A 12,795-nucleotide genomic window follows, 5' to 3' on the forward strand; every position below is an offset into this window, starting at 1 on the left:
AGACCATCAGCGCTAGACATCTCGATGCCAAGAACCCCTAGCTCCAAGAAATAAGACGTAGGCCCTTGTCTTTGTTCCAGTGGGTTCCTGGATGCCTGAGAGGACATGCACACTGGACCATAATCCTTAATAAAAACCCCAGATCCTGAGCAAAGATGAGACTCTCTCTCCTTCCCTTTCTGTACTCTACGCCTTCAAAAAACTGCGTTCATCTCCTGCTGACTCCTATTTGATTTCTATCTTGTGAATAGCCAGGGACCATCTTGGCTGCTCCTGTGAAACCCCCTGTGGGTCCTCAGTCCATCACTACTTTTTATTTAGGAGCCACATATTTCCTATGTGCAGTTGAAAAATGAAAAATATATACTCTTCTGTTGATTCTCCAGTTCCTCTGCCTGGGACCTCTTCGTTGAGGTGTAGGATTGTGGAATATGTGGCATGAGATGGGTATGATGTGTATTTGTGGGGAAAAATGTAGCCGACTGGTGTGGCACTGAGCAGTGCACGGCTCAGAGGACTTTCAGGGCAAGGGCCAGCAATGCTGAGGCCTTGGCTTTGAGTTCCCTCTAACAGCCCCTCCCATCTCCAACATTTTTCTCTAGTGGAAATCTGGATAAATTGAACTGGTAGAGTTGGGAGAATGATACAATAAGACTCCAGAAGATGTTGATATAAATATTAAAGAGTGTTTAGAAAAGAAGTGGAGTGGTCAAGGTGAGGGTGGAAAGCCAGGGTTTACTTGCTGACATTAACTATATTTGATAATTGTCTGCAGTTGAACTCAATTGTCTAATTGTTCAATTCTCCTTTGCACATACCTCTGAGGGTGGAAGCTAAGGAGAGGGAAGGAGGGACTCTCTTAAATGGCCTTTAAAATAAGCAGAGTCCTTTTCTTTTCTTTTTAAAATTTTAACATTTATTTATTATTAAGAGACAGAGAGAGACAGAGCATGAGCAGGTGAGGGGCAGAGAGGAGGAGACACAGAATCTGAAGCAGGATCCAGGATCTAAGCTGTCTGCACAGAGCCCGACACGGGGCTCAAACTCACAGACCGCAAGATCATGACCTGAGCCAAAGTCGGACACTCAACCAACTGAGCCACCCAGGTGCTTTTTCTTGAAAAAGAATGAGTAAAAGCAATAGTTTTACAATCCAGGAAAAATGAAATGTCATGGGATACTTGAGTGGCACAGATGCCTACATCATCAGCAAGTTAAAATGAGAATGATAAGGGACTTGTTGGCCTTATCTCAGTTTCACATGCAATATCCCCATCATAAAGCACTAGCACTATCACTCCATGTATACCCACTCCCTCACATCTAGTTTACCAGAAATACACAGCATATTTTATATATAGAAACTTAAAAGTTATACACATAATGAGGCCTACCATTTAAAGAGTAATTAATATGTGCCAGGAGCTTTACATACATTTACTCCTCACAGGAACCCTGTGATAATAAGAACCAACATTATAAGTTGATAGATAAGGAACCGAGGTTTAGGGAGGTCAAACAACTTGCCCAAGGTCATATACCAGGTAAGTAGAACTCCAGAATTCTCACCTACGTCTGATAGTGGACTTGGGCCACACTGCCTCATATATATCCAATTTAACCACTGGCAAGCACTCTGTCTTCTGCCTGTATCATAATTTTTTACATGAGTAACACATACATGGCTTGTATGTTATGAACTCCTTTTATGTCCCCAATTAGATTGTGAGCTTCTGGAGGGAAGAGAAAGGCTTCAGATCCTCACTCAGTTAAGCAGGAACTAAGTATAATATGTTTAACAAAGGACACCAGGAAGATGGCTAGAAATGTGGAAGTCTAGTAGTAAGAAAAGATAACAGAAGGGAGGAGACAGGAATATATTCTTTCAATAATTTAATGAGGACCTGGACTGCTGTTAGGTGCTGGGTGTACGGTGATGACCAAAGCCTGTTAGCGCTCCCACCCTTCACGGGACTTCTTTGTGAAGGTCTGGGTCATGATCAAGGATGTAAGTCACCCAAGGGACAATTTAACTCGGTGTTCCTCAGCAGAAAAGAAAACTAAGGAGTGGCAGGCCCCAGCATCTGCAGGGTTCTAGCAGTCCTGCAGCGCAAAGACATAAATAAGATAGAAGTATGCCAAGTGAAACACTTTTATATGATTGAACTTGACCGGCCAGAGGTTTAGGGCCATGTGTGAGGGGAGATAAAGAGCGCAGAGAACCAGGCGCGCTTCCGAGATAAAGGGGTGTGGTCGCCCCGCCCCTGCTGCCAGCTTCCCCGAGCGTCGCTTCTTTCGCCCAGGACTCTGGGCGGTGAGGTCTTCTCCGCCCACCACGGGGAAAACGGGGACTGCTGGATGGCCCCCAACTCCTCACCCGCCCTTGTGAAACGTCTCCAATTGTGCCTCATAAGCAGAGTCCAGTCCCCGCGGGTGGACGGGGTTGTCTAGACTCCGCGAAGGCTCAAAAGGGAGGTCAGGGCGGCCCGAAGTCCCCAGAACATAAGCCAAGCCCCCGCCCCCGCCACTAAGTCTCCTTCCCTTTTCCCCTCCTCCCGCAATCCCGCGGTGGTGCTCCTCCTCCAACCCCTCTAGCCTCCCGCGCTGGGCCTTGGGGGAGGAGGGGGGGCGGGACGAGCGGTCAAGACTGCGCGAGAGTACCGCCCAAATCCCGCGAGACTTGCCTGCTGCCGCCGCCGCCGCCGCCGCCGGCGTCGCTGCCGCCGCCTCTTACGTCTTTCCCTTTGACAAGTCGCCGCTGCTGCAGCAAAAATAAAGGACGCGGCCGCCGCAGCCGCTGCCGAGCCGAGCTCGGGTCGCCGGAGCCGCGCCCCACGCCAGCCAGCTCCGGAGCCGCGTACGGTAACGCCTCTTCTTCTGCCCTCCTGGCTGCCTGTGCGTGCGCCCCGCCGGCCCGGCAAGGCCGGCCGGGGCCGTTCCCGGGCCGCGGCCGAGCGGGGCCGCCGGGGTCCTGGGTGGGCGGCAGGCGGAGGCCTGGGGGAACCCTCCCGGCGTCCCCGGCTTCAGAGGCCTCCCGCCGCCTGGGCGCCTACAGAGCCGTCTTAGAAACCCAGCCGCTCGCACAGGGACCCGCCCCTCCAGCGGCTTTTTGTACCTGTCCCTGGGCCCTCGGGGGTCGCGTCTCTGACCTTCTCCTTCACCCCTGTATCCTCTGACGAGGGCCTTCCCCCGGCCGGGGCTGGGGTCGTGGGGCAGCGGCCCGACCCTGTTTCGGGAAAGCCTCGACCCCAGTGCCCCCAGTCACCGGCCGCCTTTTGAGGTGGAGATTGGGACGACGTGTCTTTCTCCTTTGCTCTGCCTTTGGGTGGGGGCAGCTCATCTGGTACACCTTTCTCCAAATCTGCCTCGGTAGAATAACAATTTATAATGCCTGTGCTACCAAAAGAGGAGACGAGATGCATTGTTTAGTCTCTGGGTGAGATGAGGATGATGAGGAAAAGAGTTGTCCCAGGGAACATGTTGAAACCTTTTCTGTGATGAGTGGCAGGTTCTTGGGAGACACGAGGACAGGAACTGGTACCACCTTTCCCAAGAGATTATGTAAAAGACCTGCTCTCCGGCCCAGAGAGCTGTGTGCAGGGACAGAATTTGCCTTAATTTTAAAATAATGTCTATAGTACTGTAGAAAATATGGATAATCAGAGTTATAGGAATACCAAATCTTAACTAACTCGTCCTTGTAATTCCATTTCCAGAGATAGCATTTCATGGTTAGCATTTTGGTGTATTTCCTAACAGACGCTTAATTTTTTCGAATAATACGTGGCTCATCATTGATTGGGACTTCCCCATTTTGTATATGTTTCAAAATGATTTGTTTTATTTGAGTCACTTGGGTCCACTTGATTAAGACTGGTTACTTGTTCATTATCACTGGTTGTACTCTGTCATCACTGTCTCTTTCATTGGACCCTCTTCCAAAATGATTGTTAGTTAAATGGTTTTAAAAATCGAAAGTTAAACAAGTGTTAACTGCTTGGATCTAGTACATATATGTTTTTACAGTTCTTTCTTTGGTGGGTGCTGAAAAGGAGCAGTGTTTGGGGGAAGCAAACTATGATTATTCACGGTGGGGAGAAACCTCTTTTCCTCAAGGTTTTATAACATTGATTTTCATTGGTTATTTTTAGACCCAAATCATTATGTGACATTGTTTGTCATAGTGCCTTTGTGATTGGGATAGGATGGATACCTGCCTTTGATTATGCAGGTTTCTATGGTGTGAGTTTATACAAGCAAAATTGAGTGTCCTAGGTGTCTGTATGCATGTACACACACGTATAATGCATCTACACATGGGTATATCTTGGAAGTGAGTTAAAATGTATTATTTGAGAAAAGAAAGCATTAAGTAGGGAAAATAGTAGTCTTGTAATATTTCTTTCAAATTATATGACAGTATTATATAGCAGAATGAAACATCTAGGGAGGTTGAAAATCTAGTGGTTTTAAAAAACATGATAGATTGTCATTTGTCTGCAGTTGTTATTGGAATGGATTAAATGGCCTATTAAGGCCTTTTGTAATTCTAAACTTATATGAATTTTGTTTTTCCTGAGGTTCTCTTATCACTTTGCTTCTTAAATTTCTAGTCATGCTGTTTTGCATGTGACACTTAGCCATTCATTTGCTGGTCATGTATTCCACTCCCTATGCAGGCGTCCTGGTGGTGCATGGAGGAGAAAGCAAATGTGTCACTTAGTCTGTTTATTAATATAAACATCTTCTGGGGCGCCTGGGTGGCTTGGTTGGTTGAGCGTCTGACTTTGGCTTGGGTCATGATCTCACGGTTTGTGGGTTCCAACCTTGTGTGGGGCTCTGCACTGATAGCTCAGAGCCTGGAGCCTGCTTCAGATTCTGTGTCTCCTCCCCTCTGTCTTTGCCTGTGCTGTCTCTCAAAAATAAATAAACATTAAAAAAAAATATATATATATATATAAACATCGTCTGCAAATCCTGTTTGATTAAAGGAATTTCAAAGACTTTGTTGTTGGTTGGTCTGGATTGGTTAGTAGAAGATGTAAATAATAAATAGCAGTAGAATTCTAAGGTTTCAAGCATTTTTTTTCCTAAAAGACATTTTTTCCCCCAAATACTCCTTAGTATTTAAATTAAAAAGAATGACTCAATATATTGAATGGTTGCACTGTTAAAATTTAGATTTTCAGTAAGATAATAGTAATGAAGACTTTGTGATTTGGAGTGTGGAGAGAAGTTTGTGTTAAGATAAAAGCATATTGACTTGTGAAACATTTTGAATTTTATAGTTGGGCAACTATGTAATAATAAGTAAAAAACTTACTATAACCTATTAACTTTTTTTAATGTAAGTAAAACTTTGGCTTAATAGACAAATGAAATGCGTTGCTACAGGCACATACTGCAGATTATCATGATGTTGAAAACAACCAGTTGGCCACATCATTTAAAAATAAGTTTGCAAAGCCAGTGAAGTCACATCAGCTAGCAATTTTTTTTTTTTTTCGACTAAGGTCTAAGGGAACATAAAGTAGATAATTAATTTTTAGATACCAGATCTCATTTTTATGGTTTTAGTTTTTTCTGTTGTCACTTACTGGGCCCTCTAAATTAATCAGAATATTAAATTACAGATGAGATCTCTGAGCAAGGAAATATGACAGTTGCATAAGATGATCAGTTGATGGATTTTATTTATTTATTTATTTATTTATTTATTTATTTTCCAACGTTTTTTTAATTTATTTTTGCGACAGAGAGAGACAGAGCATGAACGGGGGAGGGGCAGAGAGAGAGAGAGGGAGACACAGAATCGGAAACAGGCTCTAGGCTCTGAGCCATCAGCCCAGAGCCTGACGCGGGGCTCGAACTCTCGGACCGCGAGATCGTGACCTGGCTGAAGTCGGACGCTTAACCGACTGCGCCACCCAGGCGCCCCGGATTTTATTTATTTTTAACTGTTTATTTTGAAATAATGTTAGACTTACAGAAATGTTGCAAAGATAGTACAGAGAGTTCCTATATAATACTCTTCATACATCATCTCCTGATGTTGACACTTTATATAACCAAAGTACAATGATCAAAGCCAGGAAATTAGTTTTGGTATAATACTGTTAACTAAACTACGGACTTTATTTGAATTTCACTAGTTTTCCCCCAATGCCTTTTTTTCTGTTGCAGGATCTAATTAATTGCATTTAGTTGTTATATCTTTCTTGTCTCTTCCAGTCTGTGACATTTCCTCAGTTTTTCCTTGTGTTTCATGATCTTGACACTTTTGATGAGTACTGTTAGTTAATTTGTAGAATTTTTCCCATTTTGGATTTGTCTGATGTTTTCTATGATTTGATTGAAATTACGTATGTTTACAAGAAAACCACAGAAATGATGTGTCCTAGATGCATCATTTTAGAGGATGCATGTTGACAGATCTTATTGCTAGTGATATTTTCACCTTGATTACTTTGTTAAGGTGGCCTCTGCTGTGTTTCCCTTATAAAGTTACTATTCATCCTTTTGGTACACGTCTTGGGAGGGGGGAGGAGGACTATGCAGATAAACTGTTTTTCCTCAAACTTTCTTCCACTGATTTTACCATGCCTTGGTAGATCTTGTCCTCAACAGTTATTGTGTTGCCTACCTAATGGTGATTTTGTATTTTCTTCATTTTAAAAATATGTATTATTAGAATTCTTCTATTAGGAAGTGGTATCTCTTCCTCATTTATTCGGTTATTTATTTATATAAGTATACTGTCATTGGTTATTTGTTTTATTCTACATGTTATAGCCCAATACTATTTTTTTTGTTACTCAAATTTCCCCAATTTTGGCCATTAGGAGCCTTTTCATGTTGGCCTTCATCCTTATTCAAGAACTTCCTTATATTCTGGCACCATAGGCTATTTCTTGCTCATCTTGTACCTTTCCTTTTATCAGTCCTGGAATCAAGAACTTGTCTAAGGAAATCTGTTTCCTTTGATCAGAGAATAGAATTTAAATTAAGACCTGGATGCTAGGTGTAGTTAACGGGAGTGTCACTAATTCTAGGCCCTCAGAGGGCAGGGTTTGGAAATACAGGTATATATACTAACCCTCCCACACGTACAAATGAGTCACGCGCACACACACGCTCATGCTTGTTTATTTCTATATTTATCTTTCTATGTATATTAAAAACCATGAGTTTGTATTGATAGCTTCTACTCTACTCCAACACCACAGGTTCATTTTAACCTTTACTTGTTTCTTTTTTTTTTTAAGTTTTTTTTTTTTTTGAGAGACTGAGATAGTGCAAGCAGGAGAGGGGTAGAGAGGGGGAGAGAGAGAATCCCAGTCGGGCCCCGCACCTTCAGCGTGGAGCCCGATGCTGGGCTTGAACCCACAAACTGTGAAGTCATGACCTGAGCCAAAACCAGGAGTTGGCCGCTTAATCGACTGACCCACCTCGGCCCCCAATCTTTGATTGTTTCTTATTTGTAACTTTTTTCTGATAGTGAAAAATCTGGCTTTTGTTTTCTACAGAAAATGAGATAATAGATCATATCCAAATTACTTGCTGACTTTTATAATGCATATCAAGTAGTTACTGATTGCTAACAGTACCCTTATGAGATGCCTATTTGCTAATTAGAGTTCAGTGTTTGTGTCCAGTGTTTTTTTTTTTTTTTTTGTCTTGTCTTTAGCCTTACAGTATCTAGTCAAAATATTATTTTTTCCAAAGTTGTTTAGGTTAGTTCTTTATTTCCCCACTCCCTTTAGGGTGGTTCTGTTTTTCATCTGTAATGCAGTTAGATTCTTTTCTTTGTATTCCATTTTGGATTACCCCTCAATCCTGGTTGATTTTGATTATTGATTTATTTATTTTGGTATATGAAACATTGTAGTTACTAAACATTACTACATAAAAAGATACAGAGAAATATCACTTCTTATTCCTACTACCCCATTTCCACCTCCACTTCCACCTCCTTTTGCCCATCTGTTTTCCTTGCCTTGTAGGTAACCAGTCTCTTCAGTTTTTTTTGTTTATTCTTCTGTTATTTCTTTTACAGAAATGAACAGCCTGTGGTTTGTTTTTTTTTTTATGTTCCTTTCTTCTTTCTCATACAGTTAAAAAAAAATTTTTTTTTTAACATTTATTTATTATTGAGAGGCAGAGCATGAGCATGGGAGGGCAGAGAGAGGAGGAGACACAGAATCTGAAGGAGGCTCCAGGCTCTGAACTGTCAGCACAGAGTCCGATGCGGGGCTCGAACCCACAAATGACGAGATCATGACCTGAGCTGAAGTCAGATGCTCAACCGACTGAGCCACCCAGGTGCCCCTTTCTCGTATAGTTTTAATTGAGATACATTTCACCCAACACAGAACTTACCTTTTTAAAGTGTACGATTTAGTGGTGTTTTGTGTATTCAAAGGTTGTGCGGCCGTTACAACTACCTAATTCAAGAATATTTTCACCACTCCAAAAAGAAACCCTGTATCCATTAGCAGTCATTTCCCCTACCATCTTCCTTAGCCCCAGTTAACACTAATTTAGTTTCTGTTTGTATAAATTTGTCTATTCTGGACGTTTCATGTAAATGGAATCATACAGTATGTGGACTTTTGTGCCTGGCTTCCTTTACTTAGCATAATTTTTTTCAGGGTTCTACCATGTAGCATGTATTAGTACTCCATTCCTTTTTATGGCTGAATAATACTCCATTATATGGATATATCACATCTATGCATCCAGTGATGGACATTGGTTTTCTATTTTTTGGCTATTGTGAATAATACTGCAAATGAGCATTCATGTACAAGTTTTTGTGTGGACATATATTTTCAGTTCCTTTGGGTATATACCTAGAAGTGGAATTACTGGGTTGTATGATAACTCTATGTTTAACTTTCTGAGTAACTGCCCAACTGTTTTCTTTTCCCTTCTTTCTTATATGAGGAGTAACATGTTATAGATACTCTTTTGCAGTTTATTTTTTTTACTTATTGGAAATCGCCGGATATCCTGGAAATGACTCCAAGTAGTTCATTCTGTCTCTTTTTTAAATGTCTATTTATTTATTTTTAAGAGAGAGAGGGAGGGAGCAGGGGAAGGGCAAAGAGAGAGGAAGATAGAATCCCAAGCAGGCTCTGTGCTTTTAGCGCAGAGCCCGATGTGGGGCTTGAGTCCACACACTGTGAGATCGTGATTTGAGCCGAAATCAAGGGTCAGACACTTAACTGACTGAGCCACCCAAGGGCCCCAAATTACTTCATTCGTTTTAATAACTAGTCTTCATTCTTTTTTACAGTTGTATAGCACTCTGGTCAGTAGATTTATCTAATTTATTCAGCCATTCTATATACATTTGAGTTGTTTCCTATATTTTGCAGTTATAAACACTATCGCAGTTAACTGACCTGTGCATATGCAGTTTTGTACTGTTAGAGGTGTATCTTCAAAGAAGATTTCTATGAGTAGGATTGCTGGGTCAAAAGTTGAGTACATATGGTAGTCCTCCCCCATATCTACAGTTTATCTTTCTATGATTTCACTTACTGGTGGTCGCCAGTGGTTGAGAAGCAGATGATCCTTCTCCTGATGTATAGTCAGAAAGAAGGTTAGTAGTAGCCTAACACTATATCACAATGCCTGTCATTTACCTCACTTCATCATATGTACCTCACTACATGTAGGCATTTTATCATTTCACATCATCATAAGGTTGAGTATGGTACAATAAAATATTTTGGGAGAGACCACATTCACATAACTTTTTTTTTTTTTAAGTAAGTTCTACACCCAAAGTGGGGTTTGAACTTATGACCTTGAGATCAAGAGTCGCATGCTCTACCAACTGAGCCACCCAGGCACCCCTCATAACTTTTTTTATAGTATGCAGTTGACCTTTGAACAATTTGGGTTTGAACTACCTGGGTGCACACAGTACTATAAATGTATTTTCTCTTATGATTTACTTAGTAATATTTTCTTTTCTCTAGCTTACTTTATTGTAAGAATACAGTATATAATACATATAATGTCCAAAATATATGTTAATTGATTGTTATTGGTAAGGCTTCCAGTCAGCAATAGGCTATTAGTAGTAAAGTTTTCAGAGAGTCAATAGTTGTATGCGGATTTTCTTTTTTTTTTTTTGAAAAAATTTTTTTAACGTTTATTTATTTTTGAGACAGAGAGAGACAGAGCATGAACGGGGGAGGGTCACAGAGAGAGGGAGACACAGAATCTGAAACAGGCTCCAGGCTCTGAGCTGTCAGCACAGAGCCCGACGTGGGACTCAAACCCACGGGCCGTGAGATCATGACCTGAGCCGAAGTCGGATGCTTAACCGACCGAGCCACCCAGGCGCCCCTGTATGCAGATTTTCAACTGCATGGGGTGTCGGTGCCCCCAGTCCCTGTGTTGTTCAAGGATTAGCTGTATTGTTATAATTGTCCTATTTTATTATTGTTGTTAATCTCTTACTTTACTTAGTTTAGAAATTAAACTTTATCATGGGTATGTATGTGTAGGAAAAAACATACCAGATATAGGGCTTGGTACTATCTGTGATTTCAAGTATCCACTGGGGGGGTCTTCTGTTTCAGGTATCTGCTGGGGGTCTCCCCCTTTGGGTAAGAGTAGATGACTGTATGTAGTTTTGTTAGATATTACAGAAGTGTTGTACTTGTTTGCATTCCCACCAGTAATGGATGAGAACGCCTATTTTCCTTATAACCTTACCAACAGAGAATGTGTTGTGCTATTTTTTTTCCAGAGATGACTGATTTTTAAAAATGCCCTGTAGTAATTTCAGTGACCTGAACCTATTGTGTAGGGGCACTTAATGCCTGTGGTTGGTAGGTTCTTATAGTTTGAAAATGAAATACATTGTCCACTAATATAGTGCTGATACATGTATGTTATTATGTGCAGGTGAAATCAATTTGAATGCAATTTCTGGTCTAGCTGGGTTTGCTCATTGAAACTTTCTGCATTTAATGGAGTTGCTGCATTGATTCATAATACCTGTACTCTGAAATACTTCTGGAGTTTAACAAAAGATAGCTGAGATTGTAAGAAGAATATTCTTTCTTCCATAGTATGTATGATTTAGTAGTTTTGGTTAACACTGTGTGCTAGTTATTTTGAACACTGTACACAGTACATAGTGAAATCATGGTATGGTAGTTATTTGACCGGTAATGGCCATATCTGGAAGCTATTATATTTCCATAAGAAAGAAGGTTAATCTTTTTTTTTTTTTTTTTTTTAATGAAAGAAAGAAGGTTAATCTTAAGGAGGATGCAATCGAGAGTTTACAGTTCTAGATTAGGATAATACCAGATGTTAGTGCGACCAAGGTACTAAGACAACATGAAAAACATCCCCATCTTATAAAGTAACAAGTTCTGCCCAGCTGGAAATTTAGGTTCTTTCCCAGAAAGAACACTTTTCCAAGTGCTTGGGACACATTAATGAAAAAAAAAAAAAAGAGGATTCTTTTTAAAAAAAATTTTATTAACTCTAATTGGCACACAATGTTACATTAGTTTCGGGTGTACAGTATAGTGATTTGACAAGTCCATACAAAAAACAAAAAATCTCGCACTGGAGGAGCTTACATTCTAGTAGTTTTCAGATGAACTGGTGTTCTCAGGAAAAGAGATGCTCAGTGCTGATTGTGAATGGAACCAATAGAGGTCTGCGTAGTCTTTTAGTAAAATTACCTTTGGTCCTATAAAAACCCCAAATGACACTTGATTTTACTAGTTACAAGGAGAAGGCCGTGAAAAGTCATAGTATGGTAACATTATTCACCAATCTCTTTCTCTCTTAATTTAAAGGATTCCAAGTACTAGTGGTGCCAGTAGAGGTAGTAGTAATAGAATGATAATAATTGAATAATAGTATAGGTGAGTTTTTTTTCCCTCAGCTGGGATTCCAGGAGAGAACTAAACACTAATGTCTTAGGACATTTGGACATGCACTGTATGTAAAGAATTAAGTCTTTCTCGCTGGTGCATCTAGAATGCCACTAGGTATCTACCATTCTTGGGAGAATTGAGAAAATATTTACTCCAGTATTCAGTTCAGGTTCTCTGGTTCAGATGACTAACTTCAGTTGAAAAAGGTCAGGGTCATTGTAGTCCAGATCTGTTTTTTTCTTTTTTTTTTGAACTCTGCCACTTGCTAGCTGAGTGATGTTGGACAAGTCTTAGTCTCTTAGTGTCAGTTTCCTGGTCTATAAAAGTGAGAGTAGTGGTAATTGCTACGTCATAAGGGTGATGTGAGGATTAAACAATGAAGTCTTTCCAGTTACATTTATCCATTTCTATAGCTTTAAAAACTCTCTATGCTGATTGACTTCCACATTTATGTCTTGTAGCGCAGACCCTTTCCCTGAAGTCCAGGTTAGAGTTCATCTGCTCATTTTACCATTTCATTTGACTAAGAGGCATCTCAAATTAAATTTATACAATAAAGAAGGTGTGATTTCTGTCCTCTTCATTTTCTCTGAATCAGCTCTTAGTAAATGGCAGAACTAATCAACTAGTCACTTGGGCCAAAAGCCTAGGTGTCATCTGTGATTTTTCTCTTTTCTTCAAACCCTATAATAAGCCCATCAATAAAACCTCTTGACTCTATTTTTTAAATATATTTCTAATCTGATCACATGTCATCATGTCTGCCTTATTACTTTGGTCTAAACCACCATTAACTCCTGCTTAAATAATTACGGTAGTCTCTTAACCCTGCTTTCTCGCTTGATTTCTGACAGTCTATTTCTACTTGTAGCTAGAA

At 40.6% G+C, this 12,795-nt stretch overlaps 1 protein-coding gene across 7 annotated transcripts in view; it reads left to right on the top strand.

Moving 5' to 3' along the window:
* The first annotated feature begins 2,714 nt into the window (after window positions 1-2,714).
* HERC1 (HECT and RLD domain containing E3 ubiquitin protein ligase family member 1) overlaps window positions 2,715-12,795 on the top strand; it is a 191,001-nt gene continuing 180,920 nt past the window's right edge. For 6 of the 7 annotated variants that reach the window (XM_047861940.1, XM_047861948.1, XM_047861945.1 and 3 more), the window contains exon 1: window positions 2,715-2,862. The gene's annotated coding sequence lies outside the window, so the exon portion shown is untranslated. The remainder of the gene's footprint in view (window positions 2,863-12,795) is intronic. The other variant, XM_047861941.1, reaches the window with a different exon arrangement.

Source organism: Prionailurus viverrinus, chromosome B3 (assembly GCF_022837055.1).
Source record: "Prionailurus viverrinus isolate Anna chromosome B3, UM_Priviv_1.0, whole genome shotgun sequence".
NCBI classification, from domain to species: Eukaryota; Metazoa; Chordata; class Mammalia; order Carnivora; family Felidae; genus Prionailurus; species Prionailurus viverrinus.